The sequence below is a fragment of the Canis lupus genome, chromosome X (genome assembly GCF_048164855.1).
Source record: "Canis lupus baileyi chromosome X, mCanLup2.hap1, whole genome shotgun sequence".
NCBI classification, from domain to species: Eukaryota; Metazoa; Chordata; class Mammalia; order Carnivora; family Canidae; genus Canis; species Canis lupus.
Window position 1 is genome coordinate 116913740 of NC_132876.1, and position 18266 is coordinate 116932005.

Sequence of the window (18266 nt, forward strand, 5' to 3'; positions counted from 1 at the left end):
ATAATTATGACCTTTTCTTCTAAATTTTGCATACTTGGGGCACCTGGGTGGCTCAGTGGTTGAGCATCTGCCTTCAGCTCAGGTCACGATCCCAGGGTGCTAGGATCAAGTCCCGCGTCGGGTTCCCTATAGGGAGCCTGCTTCTTCCTCTGCCTGTGTCTTTGCCTCTCTTTCTTTGTCTCTCATGAATAAATAAATAAAATATTTTAAAAAAGAAATTTTCTGGGCAGCCCGGGTGGCTCAGCCGTTTAGCGCCAGCTTCAGCCCAGGGTCTGATCCTGGAGACCAGGGATCGAGTCCCACGTCGGGCTCCCTGCATGGAGCCTGCTTCTCCAGCTGCCTGTGTCTCTGCCTCTCTCTCTCTTTGTGTGTCTCTCATGGATAAATAAATAAAATCTTTAAAAAATATAAATTTTCTATGCTCTTACTCCTAGGTATTCCACTCGTAGGTAGTCAGTAGGTAGTCATTCAGCTGAAATGAAAACATATGTTTAAAAAAAAAAAAAAGAAAACATATGTTTACACAAAGACTTGTGTGTAAATGTTCACAGGAACTTTATTCACAGTATCCAAAAACTAGAAACTAACTTCCATCAACAAGGGAGTAGATAATCAAACTGGTATATTCACGCAACGTTGTTACCCAGCAATCAAAAAGGAACAAACGAATTATACATGAGACAACATGAATGAATCTCAAAATCAGTATGTTGAGTGAACAAAGCAGATGTGAAAGAGTACATATTGTACAGTTCTCTTTATATCAAGTTCTAGGACAGACAAAACTTCTGTAGTGAAAAATCAAACAGTGCTCAGCTGGGGCTGGAGGTGGAAGAGTTGGAGGTAGATCTGACTGGAAAGGGACATGAAAGAACTTTCTGGGGAGACAGAAATGTGCCATATCTTGATTGAAGATAAGGGTACATGGGTGCATTCTTTGGTCAAAACTCACTGAACTGTCCACTTAAGATCTTTGCTTTTTTTTTTTTTAAGATCTTTGCATTTTACTGCCTGTACATTACGCCTCAGTAGAAATTTCTTCTTCAGGGGAACATACATTGTTGCTTCCATGTTTTCCCCCACTCATAAGAAATTTTCCAGAATCTTACAGTTAAGATGATAGAATGTAAGATTTTTTTCCCCAAAGGCTCCAAAGAGAGCATCATCCTAAGAAACTACAGCAAGTGTTCTAACACTGTTAGACTAATGCTTACTTTCCATGAAAGAGACAGAACGTCCTAACGAGAAGTTAGTATTTTATGCTATTTCGGTGGGCTGCAATAGCACGGATAATAGTGGGCACAGGGTCACAGGATGAAAAGCAAACAGCATTCTTGGCAGCTCACTTTTACTCAATGAGGTGTCACCGGCTCCCCAGGTCGCAACATCGTGTGCCTGTGTTCCATCATGACAATCGTGCAGCTCTCAATAATCTGCTGTGGGGCCCTGTGACCAGGTGGCCACGGTCCCCTCTCAGAACGCTGTAGGCTCTGTGGCCCCCAAGCCTCTCCAGTGACCCCTCCCCACCCTCAGGTCATCCCAGCACATCTCTAACAGTGCCGGGGTGCCCTCTGTTCGAGAGCACCCTAGGAGCTCTTCTTACAATGGCTTCATTCTGCCCTAGTCCCAACCTCTAACCTTCTCTTTGCTGGGCTCTGAGCTGTGAAGTCTTGACCTCTTCTGGACCCCACTGTTCGAGGGAAACTTCAAGCAGTTTGAACCTCAGCTGTTTCCACCTTGGCTTGGACCTTCAATAAACCACGTGGCTCTCAGCACCCCATGTTCTACCCTGCAGATTCCAAACCCCGATCCAGGCAGGGGGGCATCACTCCATTATCCCCCACACTCTGGGTGGAGGTTGAGGAATGATGTAGAACAAGTAGGATTATGTTGATAAGAAAGCTAATATCTGGGAACAGTTTAAAGAACTAAAAGGAGAACACCTGGGTGGCTCAGTGGTTGAGCATCTACCTTCAGCTCAGGTCCTGATCCCAGGGTCCCCGGGATCGAGTCCCACATCAGGCTCCCCCACAGGGAGCCTGCTTCTCCTCTGCCTGTGTCTCTGCCTCTCTCTGTGTGTCTCTCATGAAGAAATAAATAAATAAAATCTTTTTTAAAAAATAAAGAAAGAACAGGTCAGCAGGTTTACATTATCCCAAATTTAGAAATCACCTTTTCATATTTTGTCAAAGCAGTTGAATAAATTCCTACCTTACCTAGCACTTTGGGCGGGCAGGTCATACTGGACTTCTGATACACACACATTTACTGACCCTGAACCAACTTACTGTCTAAAAATAAAGAGGCCCTGTTTCGGTCTTCTCCCCATGTGAGTGCAGGAACTAACTTGAGTTGATAGCAAAACCCAAGTAGCATGTCTTCATTGACTGAAATCAATTTCTGCAAAATTAAGTATGCATCACACTTGAAAACACCGATGTCGAAGAGAAATTCACACACTCTGAGGCCAGTCTTTTGTCCTGGGCTGGAACACAACAGACTGAAGTTCAATTTCGAAGGCCGGAACTATAACATATTATTTTTCACTCCAGCCACTGCACTGTTGAAATGGAAGATGTGGCTAATCGGTTACAGCAGCTGAGGTGGAACACTGTGCAGCGTGTCATCTCCGAAGCTTAAAAGAAAATCCGTTTACAAAAATTCAGAGATACATCAAAATGACAGGGGGGAATAAAAGTGCCTTCATTTTCAATTAGCACCAGCCGGAGTTTCAGAAAGCTGGAACATCCTTCTTCCCCTTTTCTTTACCTCTCCTAACATCTTCCCAGTTGATCATAAGCATGTCGTGGAAACAGAATTGATGGCATGTTTACAAAACAGATGTTTTCAAGGGATGCTAATAATATATTTAAGCCCAAGATCTACCTTTCCAAAGGGACATAAATTGCAGGTGACAAAATACGAGGTACACAAGAAGGCATCAAACTATGTAGCACGGGGCAGATGAAATCACGGGAGATGTCATCTAGTTGGTATTTATTGAATACCCACGATATGATAGAAAGTTCCCAAATTTCTCTGGAAGAATTAGTCTTCTTTCACTCTGTCAAATTATGCATTATCGGTTTAGAAGATGACTCCAAAAGAGAAGCATAATACATCACCATGATCAGAACCAACAGGGGAAGAAACGAGGAATATTCAGGATGCCATCTTCTTACGAATGACTAAAGGGGCGCAGAATCATATACGTGCATGTACAGGCGTGCGTGTGAGCGTGTGTGGGTGCATGCACACACATGACCATAATGACCAAGTGCTTTTTCCTGACTCCGTTACCAACGGGATGTGCTCGTGTCTTCCAGTGGGCAGTGCTCTCGAGCAGGAGCAGGCCCCCAGGCGAAAAAAGGATCCTGTCCCAAGTGTCTGTAGTGCTGAGACTTAGCAACCCCACTCTAGGGCTGGCGTCACTGGTCAGGTATGAGGCCTACTCCGCCGTGGGCTCTCCGTGAAGCCATTGTATTTTGGGATTTCAGACGCAGAGGGTTGAATTAATCAAATTCCCCAGTTAAATGGTACATTTTCATCATTGAAGTCTACAAGACCTTCTTCTTCTTCTTTTTTTTTTAAAGATTTTATTTATTTATTCATGAGAGACACAGAGAGAGAGACAGAGGCAGAGACACAGGCAGAGGGAGAAGCAGGCTCCATGCAGGGAGCCCCACGTAGGGCTCGATCCCCGGACTCCAGGATCACGCCCTGGACTGAAGGCGGGCGTTAAACAGCTGAGCCACCCAGGGATTCCTTTTTTATTTTATTTTATTTTATTTTATTTTATTTTATTTTATTTTATTTTATTTTATTTTTTATTTCCTATCCCCATTCCCTGATTCCACCATGCTAACGTATTTGACGTGTATCCTTGTATTTGTATATGACCTTATATAGCATTTAGGAGTGTTGGTATACATGTATTTTATGCTACATGTGCAGCATTGGGGTCTAGACCCACAACATTGTTTCTTTCTTTTTTTTTCACACAGAACTATTTTTAAGATCTACCCATGTTGCTGTGTGCAAATCCAATGTCCTCCTTCTAATTGCTAACACATACTCCAGAGTATATTTTCATCACAGTTTACTAATAAATACCTGCCCCTGCCCGCCCTGACACCACCAGTGGTGGCATGTACAATGCTCCACTACTGTTTAAGTGTCATGATAAACACCTTTGAAAATATCCCTTAAGCATCTATCTGAGAAGTTCCCCAAGACATATATCCAAGAGAGGGATTACTCGGTGCTATTTCAGGTATCATCGCAGTTGATCTTGCAACAGATGCTGTGAGATAGGCATCGTTGTTTTCCAAGGTACAGATGGGGAAACCAAAGCTTCAATGGATTGTATAATTTGCCCAAGGTTACCCAGCAGAGCTAGCGTTCAAATGTCTATAGTTTATGAAGTTCACACCTTACTTTCTCCTCAGAAACCTCTAATTGCAAAGGAGGATGAAGCCCAGTGCAGAGCTGCACTGACAGAAGGGAGACACGGAGGGATTTGTGTGAGTCTGTACTCACATTCTAGAGCCTTCTGCCTTTCCCCAGATGAACTGTCTTCCTCTCCAGCCTTTTATTATTCCCCAGCATCTTCAGCTGCACATCTCAGAAGGGCACCTGGACCCATCACAAGGAGGAGAAGGAGGACTCTCAGCCTGAGGCTCAGGCCCAAAGTAGACTTCACAGAGAAACCCTAATTTTTTCGTGGGATGTGAAAATTGTCACAATTCATCCTTTCGTTCATTTTCTTTGTTTCTTTTATTTTTTTTTAAGAGAGCAATAGGGGGCAAGGGGAAAAGGCAGAAGGAGAGAGAAAAATCTCTTTTTCTTTTTTAGAGCGAGAGATAGAGTGAGTGTGTGTGTGTGGGGGTATGGGCAGAAAGACAAGGAGAGAGAGAATCCCAAGCAGGTTTCTTGCCCAGTGCAGAGCCCGATGCGGGGCTTGACCTCATGGTCCTGAAATCATGACCTGAGCCAAAATCAAGAGTAGGATGCTTAGCCAACTGAGCCACCCAGGAACACCTCTTTAATTCATTTTCAATATTAATTAATCAGCTACTATGTGCCAAGCAAAACCTATCATTTGGGGGACTGTGTTTCTATCTGTGACTCCCACATTACAACCAGAGAGTGCCCTTGCTTGGACTGCTCTCTGAGCCATCACATACATGGTCCTCAGGGAAATGCCAGATGGCCATGACCTGGAGCACAGAGTGGAGGACTGGTGGCAGAGCTGGGATCAGCTTCTGTCCATGAGACCCCACTGCACAGGAGCTAGTCAGAAATCTCTCCCTCCACCCACTCCGATGGTCAGACCTTGGTCTGGAGGGCACCTTTGTGGCACCCCACACACAGCAAGGACAGCCAGTGGCTACGGTTCTTCCACTTGACAGCACCACTTCCTGGTCCCCAAACAAGGGAACATGGAACTAAAGCTTAAAAAGTCATCAGAAGATGGAGGGAAGGTTGCCGACCATCATTATTTTCACATATTTTCCAGGTGAATCATTTAGAGGCTTCAAAACTGGATGTGACTCTGACTCCTTGGATGCAGGTAGGCATAGGTGAAGGAGAAGGCTGGTGGAAAGAGCCCTGGCCTGGGGTCCAGATATGCAGGCCCGGGTCCAAGTGTTATTATGGATCCTCTGAGCAGCTCGGAGCAGCCTAGCTTCTCTGGGTCTCCCCAACCTCCCCTGGGAAAGAGGTGAGGTTTCAGATTATGTTCTAGTGTGCCTTCAGGGTCAGTGAGGGTCCCTTGGGATGAGAGGGTGGTTGGTAAGGAGCTCCAGTACCTGCCCACTTTGGGCACTTATACATTGATTTTGCATATAAAAATGAATCTTTGCACAACAAAGAGGTCCAACACTAAAGAAAGATTCTGAAAATGATTGCTCATGATGACCTTAAAATTCTGGTCAGTGCTAGACATTCTCAGCTGCTGTGACTCATTCCACTTCCCTTGACCCTAAAGCTCTGGCTTCCCATAACTCTCCCTTCTCCTATAAAACAAAACAATTGAACAAGGAATCACATTAGAGTGGACAACTTCTCTACTAGGCACAATAAATCCGGGGCCCACGGTATGTTTAGAGGCCCAGGAAAATCATTTTAATTTTAATTTCTTTTAAAATCAGAAAAGGGGCACCTGTCTGGCTCAGTCATTAGAGCATGCACCTTTTAAAAAAGATTTTATTTATTTATTTATTCATGAGAGACACAGAGAGAGAGAGGGAGACATAGGCAGAGCGAGAGGAGGCTCCCCACAGGGAACCCGATGCGGGACTTGATCCCAGGACCCCAGGATCATGACCTGAGCCAAAGGCAGACACTCAACCACTGAGCCACCCAGGTGCCCCAAACATGCAACTCTTGAGCTCAAGGTTGTAGAGTTCAAGCCCCACTTTGGGCATGGAGCCTCCTTTAAAAAAAAGTCAGAGGTCACTGGGTGGCTCAGTCAGTTAAGTGTCTGACTCTTGATTTGAGCCCACAATCTCAAGGGTTGTGAGATCAAGCCCTACATCAGGCTCTATGCTGTGTGTGGAGCCTTCTTAAGATTCTCTCTCTCTCCCTCTGCCCCACCCTCCTCCCTCTCTCTCTCTCAAAAACTTTTTTAAAAAACTAAAATTAAAAAAATCAAAAGAAACAATAAGTAATGTAGATATAATAATTAATCTAGCCTGGATTATATTTGTCTTTATGTCAAAATAGTGGTAAAATATAATTTTTAATATTTTTTTGGTGGAGATGGGGTCATCATCATCAGCCCTGGTACTGGAAAATATATGGTTTGGGGAGACAGACAGATCTGGTTCAGATTCCTGCTTTTCTCTTATTAATTGCACGTTATTCATGTCTGTGTCTCAATCTCTTCATCAGCTAAATGGGAATGCAGATCCATCCAGGAGCTGTTGGAAGGCTGAAAGGGGCGTGTGTAGGAAGCTGTGGCCCAGCTCATGGTAAACCGATGGCAGTTCTCCTCCCCCATCCTCTCCAAACAAGCTCCCAGCCAGATGGCATCAGTGGACATTTCAGGGGACACTGTAATGATCTGCAACTCGACCTTGCCTCTAAGCTTCTTTATTTTTTTTTAAGATTTTATTTGTTTGAAAGAAAAAGAGAGAGAGAGAGAATTAACATGAGCAGGGGGAGGGAAAGGGAGAGGCACACTCCCCACCGAGCAGGGAGCCAGATGTGAGACTTGAACCCAGGACCCTGGGATCATGACCTGAGCCAAAGGCAGACACCTAAGCGACTGAGCCACCCAGACACCAGACACCCCTGCCTCTAAGCTTCTAAAAACTCCTCCCTGCTTTGTTCTCTCTTTGCAAGGGATTAAACAGAAATCATATCATGGTCTTACCTGGGGCTTCTCTGGAAAAAAATTCTAATTTGGACTGAAATAAACCGAGGTAAATGAAGAAGCTGCAGCCTGGACCTCATCCTTTCTCATTTTATCCCCAAGAGTGGAGAGGTTGCCAGACCTGACAACAGAAATAGAAATTAACAGAATGTATGGCTTGATTGACATAAAAGCTCTGTCCCTGGAAAGGTGCAAATAAATCCAGTTTTCATAGATTGAATCGTGTTTACCTTTCAAAAACACAAAAACTTTTACACTTACAGATGATTATTTGCTGTTTGAATTTAAAAAAAAAAGAATATAACACTAGCAAAACTATTCCAAGTTAAAAGCATACTAAAAATAAAGCAGAATTGATAGGATGCTCTAAAGCTATGGAGATAGTATGAGGAACTGTGTCAGAAAGTGAACTAGAATTCATTTTAGAAACTGTGCAGAATGTGTGTGTGTGTGTGTGTGTGTGTGTGTGTGTGTGTGTGTGTGGAGAGAGACAGAAAGAGAAATAGATACGTGCACATGGACACACACGCACACAATCAGTTAAAAGGAAATTAGGGTAAAAGAGTGACCCAGGAGCCCACCGCCATCTGGGTCATGTAAACTAAAACACGGTTGGGATCATGGTTTATGTAAAAAGGACGCTTCTACCCTTCCTTCCCGTGAGAGAGGCCTCACTTGAACTCAGCTTCCCACAAGCCCATTGAAATTCCCATGGACTCCAAAGGCCTTGGGTCCCGGGTAGCTAGCATTTCCAGACAAGCCCTGCCAACATCTGGCAATCCAATCTAGGCTTCCCAGTGCCAACCTTCGGATTACTCCACCCTTGACATGGTCGCTCTCATACTGTCCTATAAGAATGAAAACTCATGAGGGGCATGGTAATTCCACTAGAACATGGACTTCTGATGAATATATATATACGGCAAAAAGCCCTGACTTAAACACCCCTTTCAGTGGAATATGAGGAGGATGGGGTGTCCATGCCTCTCATCTCTTGCTAACCCTAGTTTTATGTCTACCCTTTCCCTATAGGGCCTACTTCTTACTTCATACTATGTAACCTATAATTTATCTCAGATCTTGATGGATGACCCATAAGCAGCCGAAGGAACCAACAGTATGGCAGATGCAAGCTGAAATACCGGGGGTGATCACGTCTGGGTGGCAGGGCTGTGGGCAACGGCTATTTTCTTTCTACCATCCTGGCTGCTAATTTTCTCCCTTACCCTTCGAGTGGAGTCAGGGCGGATAGTTACCTCCACTGGACTTGAAACCACCCAAATGGTAGCCCCTCAAAAGACACAAATTTCCTTGGGTGATTTGGTCTGGAATTGCTTCCTTTGAGGATGAAATCTATGCAATGCTGACTTCAAGGGAAACCTAATCTCTGTTCTCAATTTATCACCCTGAATGTTGCCAAAAGAGAAACTAGTCCACATCTCTTTAGTTTAGGGGATGACAGTCTCTGTTACAAAGAGTCTTTCTTAGACAACATCTTGTTGCATCTTTACAAGGTTGCTTTCCCTCCAGGACTTTCAGGGAAAGCTATTCTTGTGAGAAATAATAAATCAAGCTAAATAAAATATGGCCTAAAAACGGATTTACACTTGCATTTATGAGAATGGATGGTGGCAGTAGATGAATCAAAGTCACCTCATTTAATTCATTGTCGTAACAAGGATGGTTACTTGGCTTCTTGGCGTACAAGAAATAAAAGATGCAAAATAGGGGATGGACGGAGAGAGAAGATGCAAAGATGCAGACCATAAGGCTGGTGGTGATAAGCAGACAGAAATGAATGCCCGTCAGACCCAGAGGGTGCAAAGGAAGAGGTATCGAGAGGTATTTTTAAAGTACATAAAATTTTCAGAATACTGTGAGGTACTATTGGACCAGACAAATTTTAAAAAGTTGAGTGTTTTCATTTTATGAACAGTGCTACACACATAGTAGGTACATTACAAACGTTTGTTGTATGAATATTGAAAATATAAATAACACGGATCCCTGACAGGGATGCAGCGAAATGGCGACCAGATTTTGTTGTTGTCACGAGAAATTCTGTTTTCTTTTTGGCAAGTAATTTAGAAAAATAAATCAGGCCTTAAAAATGCCCATCATTTTGGATTTAGCAATTGTAGTTTTAGGAATCTGATCTAAAAATGTAATCTTTTGGGCAGCCCGGGTGGCCCAGTGGTTTAGCATGGCCTTCAGCCCAGGGCGTGATCCTGGAGTCCCAGGATCGAGTCCCGTATCGGGCTTCCTGTGTGGAGCCTGCTTCTCCCTCTGCCTGTGTCTCTGCCTCTCTCTCTCTCTCTCTCTCTGGGTCTGTCATGAATAAATAAATAAAATTCTTTAAAAAAATAAAAATGTAGTCTTTTTTTGAAGATTTTATTTTTTAAAAGATTTTATTTATTTATTCATGAGAGAGACAGAGAGAGAGGCAGAGACACAGGCAGAGGGAGAAGCAGGCTCCATGCAGGGGACCCGATACGGAACTCGATCCTGGGACTCCAGGATCAGGCCCTGGGCCGAAGGCAGGTGCTAGCTAAACCACTGAGCCACCCAGGGATCCCCTAAAAAAGCAGTCTTAAAGCCATAAAAAAAAAACCTTATTGCAAAAATATTTCCAATTGATAGGCTATTAGCAGTAACGCTGTAAAAAATCAAATTTCCAACAAAGAAGAATGGTTGTATAAACTCAGTGGGATATTGCACAACCAGCAACGTGATGTCCAGGACAACTAGTAAAAATATAAGAAAATGCTCTAAATTCTTTATATTTATCTAACAATCCATCTACCTATATACATATGTGTGCATATGCACGTATAAATGTGTACAAAAGCATGTCTGTGGCACGATTATGATTCTGAGTGAAAGGAATAACTACTATTTCCTATACCAGCTGTACCACAGAGTAATCAAACAGTTGCTGGAGGAAATTTTCTCCTTATAGAAGTATTCCAGGTAATAAATGAAGATTGAATGAAAGAATTAGAATAATACTGAATGAGCCATCTTCGTTGAGTAGCAAATTACCCCAGAACACGAGGCTTAAAACAACAGTTTCTGTGGCTCAAGAATTCGGGAGTGGCTGAGCTAGGGGTTCTGGCTCGGGACCTGGCAGGGGGTGCAACCAAGATGCCAGCTAGAGCTGCAGCCATCTGAAGACTTGACTTCCAAGCTCACTCATGGGGCTATTGGCAGAAGGCCTCAGTTCCTTCCCACACGGTCCTCATGACATGGCTGCTGGCTTTGCTCAAAGTAAGTGGCCCAAGAAAGGGGAAGGGTCCAGAAGCTACACTGCTTTTTATGACCTCACCTCAAAAATGGCATACCACTACTTCTCCCATATCCTAATATGGTCATTCAGACCAGCCCTGATATAGTGCAGAAGGATGCGACATAGGGCAGGAATGCAAGGAGGCAGGGAACACCGGGGGCTGTCCCAGAGGCCGGCTACCACAGGCTCCAGGCTCCAACTGCCAACAATGAATGGAGCTACACTATAATCCATGGCTGCTGACATCACAACAAGAGAGACAACCAGACCTGAAGTGCCACTCGATACAAGTAACAACAGCAGCTGTGAAGTAGTCTTGCCAAAATATTTGAACTTGAGGACACCTGGGTGGCTCAGCAGTTGAGCGTCTGCCTTCGGCTCAGGTAGTGATCCCAGGGTCCCCCGGATCGAGTCCTGCATCAGGCTCCCTACATGGAGCCTGCTTCTCCCTCTGCCTGTGTCTCTGTCTCTCTCTGTGTGTCTCTCATAAATAAATAAATAAATAAATAAATAAATAAATAAATAAATAAATAAATAAATAAAATCTTTTTTTTTTTTTATTAAACTTGAATCTGATAAAGGCTCTGGTTCTCTCTACAAATGTAAAGGAGCTGGAGGGGACAGAGGAACACATTAAACAATATCACACAGGGCAGCCCCGGTGGCTCAGCGGTTTAGCGCCACCTGCAGCCTGGGGTGTGATCCTGGAGACCCCGGATCGAGTCCCACATCGGGCTCTCTGTATGATGCCTGCTTCTCCCTCTGCCTGTGTCTCTGCCTCTCTCGTGCTCTCTCTGAATAAATAAATCTTAAAAAAAAAACAATATCACACAAATGCAATTAGCAAAATCCAGCCTGTGAGCAATTTTACAAGACAAAGAACTAATTTCTTAAAAAATAATAAATTGCAGGAGGATTAAAAAAAAAGAGGGAGAAAACCTACAGATTAAAGACTAAAGGACAGGACAGCCTGGGTGGTTCAGCGGTTTAGCGCCGCCTTCAGCCCAGGGCGTGATCCTGAGGACCCCGGGATCGAGTCCCACGTCGGGCTCCCTGCATGGGGCCTGTTTGTGTCTCTGCCTCTCTCTCTCTTTGTGTGTCTCTCATGAATAAATGAATAAAATATTAAAAAAAGACTAAAGGACAGATCAATAATTACAATGCTTAATCATTATTTCTATTCTGATCTGAACAAGTAAATTGTGCAGAAGAAGAAAAAGTACATAAATATAAAGGAAAAACTTTAAAATAGACAAATACAACATTCTGAAATAATTCATTTTCAGGGGGAAGAGAATCTTATACACTCAATATCTTTTTTTAAAAAGGATTTTATTTATTTATTTGACAGAGAGAGACCACGAGCAGGGGATGCAGGCAGAAGGAGAGGGAGAAGTAGACTCCCCATTGAGCAGGGAGCTTGGTGCAGGGCTCGATCCCAGAACCCTGGGATCATGACCTGAGCCGAAGGCAGACCGCTTAACTGACTGAGCCAGCCAGGTGCCCCTACCCTCAATATTGTAATAAAACTTTATAGTAAAAACACTCATTTATCCATGTAGTTATCAAATGCTTATTGAATACCTAACATAACCAAGGCATGCAGTAAGTACCCCGGACCAGAGTAGAAAAGGTTATATTATGCTTGATATCTAGTATTCAAAAACGCAGCAAAATGAAAGTTGGTATGAAAAGACTGAGCCCAATAATCCTAAATTTGACTTGGGCAGCAGACATCAAACACATTCTATCTTCCTTTCACTGTTTAATTTTATATTAGATTTTTAAAAATTAAAAGAAAAAAAATTTTTAAAGAAATTTTAAAGAAAGCTCTCCATCCAAAACAGGACTTGAAGCATGACCCCAAGATCAAGAGTCACATGCTTTACTGACTGAGCCAGCCAGGCACCCCTAATTTTATACCAGATGTTTTTAAAACACTTCATCATTTTATAATAATGGCTAACATGCCTGCCTTAACCATTTGAGCTTTTAGTGGCAAAGTGATTCTATCTCCTTTCTTTTGGTCTGATTAGATATTCTTATTCCCAAAGCATCTTTTCATGGCATTTTTTAGATCAAGATATGATTCACACATCATTAAATCCACCCCTTTAAAGTGTACAACTCAGCAGTTTTCGGTTTATTCACAAAGTTGCACAACTGTCACCACTATCCAATTCTAGAACAATTTCATCGCCCCCCTAAAGAAATCCTGTTGCTGTTAGCATTCCCTCCTCAGAGCCCTCACTATCTGTGGCCTCCTTTCACCCTAGGCCACCATTAATCTATTTTCTGCCTCTATGGATTTGCCTATTCTGACATTTCCTGTCAACAGAATCATATAATCTTTATGGCCTTTCGTGACTACCTGCTTTCACATAGTATGTTTTCAAGATTCATCTATGTTGTAGCATCTATCAGCACTTCATTCCTTTTTATGGCCAAGTGATATTCCATTGTATGGATAGATCACATTTGTTCATCCATGCTTCCACTGATGGACATTTGTGTGGTTTCTGCTTTTTGGCTATTATGAATAATGAGCGCTGCTATGAACACTTGTGCACAAGTTTTTGTGTGGACATACATTTTCTTTTTCTTTTTTTTTAAAGATTTTATTTATTTATTCATGAGAGACACACACACAGAGAGAGAGAGAGAGAGAGGCAGAGACATGGGCAGAGGGAGAGGTAGGCTCCATGCAGGGGGCCCGATGAGGGACTCGATCCTGGGACTCCAGGATCACGCCCTGGGCCGAAGGCAGATGCTTAACTGCTGAGCCACCCAGGTGCCCCCTTCTTTTTCTTTTTAAAGATTTTATTTATTTATTTGACAGAGACAAATAAAGCTCAGAGGGTGAGCACAAGCAGGAGGAGCTGCAGAGGGACAGGGAGAAGCAGGCTCCCCACTGAGCAGGGAGCCTGATGCGGGGCTCAATCCCAGGACCGTCAGATGGTGACCTGAGCCAAAGGCAGATGCTTAACCCACTGAGCCCCCCAGGAGCCCCTGTGTGGATATACATTTTCAATTCTCTTAAGTATATACCTAGAAGTGGAATTGCTGGGTTCTATGATAATTCTATGTTTACTTTTTTGAGTACCTGCCCCACACCTCTTCCTGGTGTCTAATCCACTCCAGCTCTTATTGGACTGGCTTGTCTTGAGCACACATCCCTCCGGAACCAATCACCATGGTGGCCAAGGGTCTCTGGGGAGCTGATTGGCCAGTATATGTCCTGGGCCCAGCCTTGGAGCCGGAATGGGAGCCACCCGCTTCACATATGAGCCGCAGGGACTGGACTTGAGGATGGGGTGGCACCCACAGGAAATGTAGGGGAGGGAAATAGAGAAGAGAGCAAAAAGCAAAAACACCTGCCACGCTGGCTTTCCATGTGCACAGAGCTAGTCCACTCCAAACTAATCATGGATCAGGAGCAAGAAATAATGTAATATCATCTTTCCACTTCTACCTGGCATTTTGTACGATAGCTTACAATAGTCAAAATCATTTTTAATACTTTCAAAATCATGTCAGAAGCAATACATTCCATTGTGAGAAATTTGTAAAACAAGGAAACGCAGAAACTAAAATCTCACTATTGTGAGCAACCGTGGCTAAAATTTCAGTGATTGTTTAAATTCTTTTTATATACATATATAAATATGTTTACACATAAAATAAATATTTGTTGACCAATTAAAATATTTCAATTTGACTGGCTCTCAAGTTACATCTAATTCATTATTTTCTAAAAGTCTGGTTCTCTGCCATATGGCTGACATTTAAATGCCAGACAGCACTCCATTCCTTGAATTATGTAGATATAATAGCTGTTATTACCTATTACCTGTTTATACTATATTTTGTCCAATATGTTAATTTCTATTTATTTTAAAGATTTATTTGTTTAAGTAATCTTTACATGAGTATGGGCTTGAACTCAATGACCCTGAGATCAAGAGGCACATGCCCCATCAACTGAGCCAGCCAGGTACTCCTGGCCAACATTTTAAATGCTTTTATTTGTAAAGGTACTTTTAAATGATATGATATCTGGAATTTACCTCAGAATAATCTGAGAGCTGTATAAGAAGTGAGGAAAAGTATTGATAAAACAAGATTGGCTATGAATCAATAATGGTTGAAGCTGATGATCAAACCTGAAGACTCAACATTTTACTGGGTCGATGTTTATATATGTTCAACGTTTCCCATAATAAAAAGTTTAAAAATAAACATATCTTATGCATCCCTTTCATAAACTGAAGTCAAAAAATTTTTTAAATGCTGAATTTATAGTTTTCATTTTGGCTGAAAAAATAATTACATCCTCCTTTCCTGTTATAAAACATGAAATAGATTTCACTGGATAAATTTTCTCTTTGTTTCTTGTTCAAGAGGTACCATAAAAAGATATATATGTAGATTTGTCTGTTGTACATTTTGTTTTTTTTAAAAAAAGATTTTATTTATTTATTCATGAGAGACAGAGAGAGAGAGGCAGAGACACAGGCAGAGGGAGAAACAGGCTCCCTGCAGGGAGCCTGATGCGGTACTTGATCCCGGGACCCCAGGATCACGCCCTGGGCCGAAGGCAGATGCTCAACCACTGGGCCACCCAGGTGTCCCTACATTTTGGTTTTGGATTCCATGTGAAAAAGATCTCCCTATTGTGTTGATGAAAAAGGAAAATTGCAGAATCATGTAGCAACAGTGAAGTTAAACCACTTAATTTAATACACCTTAGAGCAGACTCCATGTTGACAAACTGGCCACAGAACAGCCAACTATGCAAAATGGTGCTGTGGTCCGCGGGCCTCGGCATCTTTTGTTTGTCAGCCTGGCCATCCTGCAGCCCATTGGGAGCCAAGCCAAGGGTGCATGTAGATGGTTTTCAACCTGACTGGAGGCAGGTCTCTGGCAAAAAGCACATGAATGATTGCCACTAATTACTAGGTATTATCTGTGTTATGCTGTCTTAAATAATTCCATATTTTAAGGTAACAAAAATATGCTCAGATGCTCTTTGGTTGACTTGATTGAAATACAGAACTCAGTCATCAACAGGAATACATAATTTGCATCACATCGTTCTCTCTGCATGTCGTGATAGCAGGCTAATTCTGTGTGCATCACAGGAAAAGATCCTAGATTTGGTTCACTTAGAAAATCTGGGAAACAGGAAAATATCCTTGGGAAAAGAATATCCCCTTTTTAAAAAAAATTTTATTTATTTATGAGAGAGAGAGAGAGTGAGAAATGGGGGGGGGGAGGTGTAGAGGGCGAGGGAGACAAATCTCAAGCAGACTCCCACTGAGTGTGGAACCTGATATGGGGCTCAATCTCACGACCCTGAGGTCATGACCTGAGCCAAAACCAAGAGTCAAGAGTTGGGCACTTAACGGACTGTGTCACCCAGGTGCCCCAAAGAATATCCTTGTTAAGATTGTCACTTGCAACAAGACTTTAAAGAAAAAATAATGAATTTTGAAGGACTGAGCAGTCTATTGGAAGAATAATTTCTCAAAAATATATACTGTGAAGTGCACAAGGAGAGCATACAGAAGTTTCTCTGAGAGCAACGAGGCTGAAAAGTTAATGGCAATGTTCTAAAGTGTTCTTTTTGCACCCGCCAAAGCCCAGATCCTTATGAGGTAGCAATTTACACCGTAATCCAGGAAATCAAAATGAAATAAGCGTCACTGCTGAGTGTTCCAGAAAACTCATTACCCGCGCTTTCAAATGACTGCGTGCCTTTTGGAAAGGGGAACAAGAGGACTGTGTTTCCGAGTGGGTCCCCGGCCGCCCCCTCGAGCCTCCAACCTCTAACATTAGGCAGCAGCGTCGCAAACATATTCAATGTGTCAGTGTCAGTATCTCTAAGAAAGACCCGTGAACAGATGGTGGGAAAGGAACTAGGCCGCGAATCCAAGGCGCGCGGGGCAGCTACGCCCAGGCAGAGGCTTCCTGGAGGAGGCGTCAAAGCGCACGCGCTCCTCCCAGAGCCCGGGCTTCCTGGGCTTCCAGAAGCTTCTCCCTTCAAGCACCGGGGAGCCCGCCCTGGGCCAGGAGCTGGCGGCTGAAGGGGGCAAATCACAAAATGAAAAGAGAATAGAAGGGAGGTAAGGGCCGCAGGGGCCGGCGGGGCCGCACCCAAGCAACGGTGTCAGCCGTGCGCCTAGGACTTTCCATTTCGTTTTTGAGGCAGGGAGAGAGTCGGGTGCGCCGGGCGCCAAGAGGGGGCCCTTCCGTGGCCGGCGGGGCGCACTTAAGGCAACAACCGCTGTCCTGGGGCCACACACGTCTGCGTCGAAAGCGCCCCATGAGGCAGCCCCGGTGGCTCAGGGGTTTAGCACCTGCCTTCGGTCCAGGGCGTGATCCTGGAGACCCGGGATCGAATCCCACGTCGGGCTCCCTGCGTGGGGCCTGCTTCTCCCTCTGCCTGTGGCTCTGCCTCTGTGTGTGTGTGTGTGTGTGTGTGTGTGTGTGTGTGTGTGTCTCATGAATAAATAAATAAAATCAAGACAAGAAAAGAAAAGAAAGAAAAGAAAAGAGAAAAGAAAAGAAAAGAAAGCGCTCCACGGGCCACGGAGGCCCAGCGCTGTTTCCACCCGTTGGGAGCTACGCGGACAGGGGTTCCAGGAGCTGAGCAGACCCCCTCGCGCTCATGGAACTCACAGAATGGTCAGGAAGCACAACTCCGCAGGGAAGTGTGGCCTCTCCCGTCACACTGGGCCCAGGGCCCCCCTTCCCCCGCAGCTTGGGGTCCTTGAGGGGCGCAGGGTGGTGGTGCCGACAGCTGGCCACGGGGACAAGCGACACAGCCACAAAAGGTAGCATTTTCACGTTAGCTCTTACAGGCTGCTAGGGCCTCTCAGTCATGACCTGTGAAAACGAAATCCAGCAGCTGGGGGGGCACCTGGTCAGCTCATTCCATAGGAGCATGGGACTCTTAATCTTGGGGTCATGAGTTCGAGCCCCACATTGGGTGCAGAAATGACTAAAAAACAAAGAAACTTAGAAGTAAAGAAAAACCATGCTAACGAACAACAAAACTGCACCGTAATAGCTGAGAGTTGGAAAGGGCAATAAAATCACTACAGTTTTGAGAAATATTTACAATATTTGCTTTTTAATAGATTGCCTATTGCTTAGCTTCCCTATTTGAATTTCCAAAAGGAATACTTCTCCTTGGATTTCATGTAAGCCATAGTGTAGTAATGAAAAAGAATGACATATTTGATGTGTATAATGCACATACATAAAAATGTCTGAAAAGAAGTATCTTTGGTGCTGAGGGTGGCAACCATTTTCCCTGGGATCTCTTGCACTTTTAAAGATCTCATTTATTTATTTTTGAAGTAAGCTCTACACCCAACATGACGCTCGCACTCATGACCCCGAGACCAAGAGTCACATGCTCCTCCAGATGAGCCACCCGGTCGCCTCCTCTTGCACTTCTACATGGTGTGCAGACTGAGGAGCAACTCTCCGCAATTCCCACCCACATATGGACATGTGTAGTTATGAACTAGAACAAGAAACTCTGACCGCACAGGGCACTAAATGTGTCACGGGGAAAATATGAGATGGTGAGGG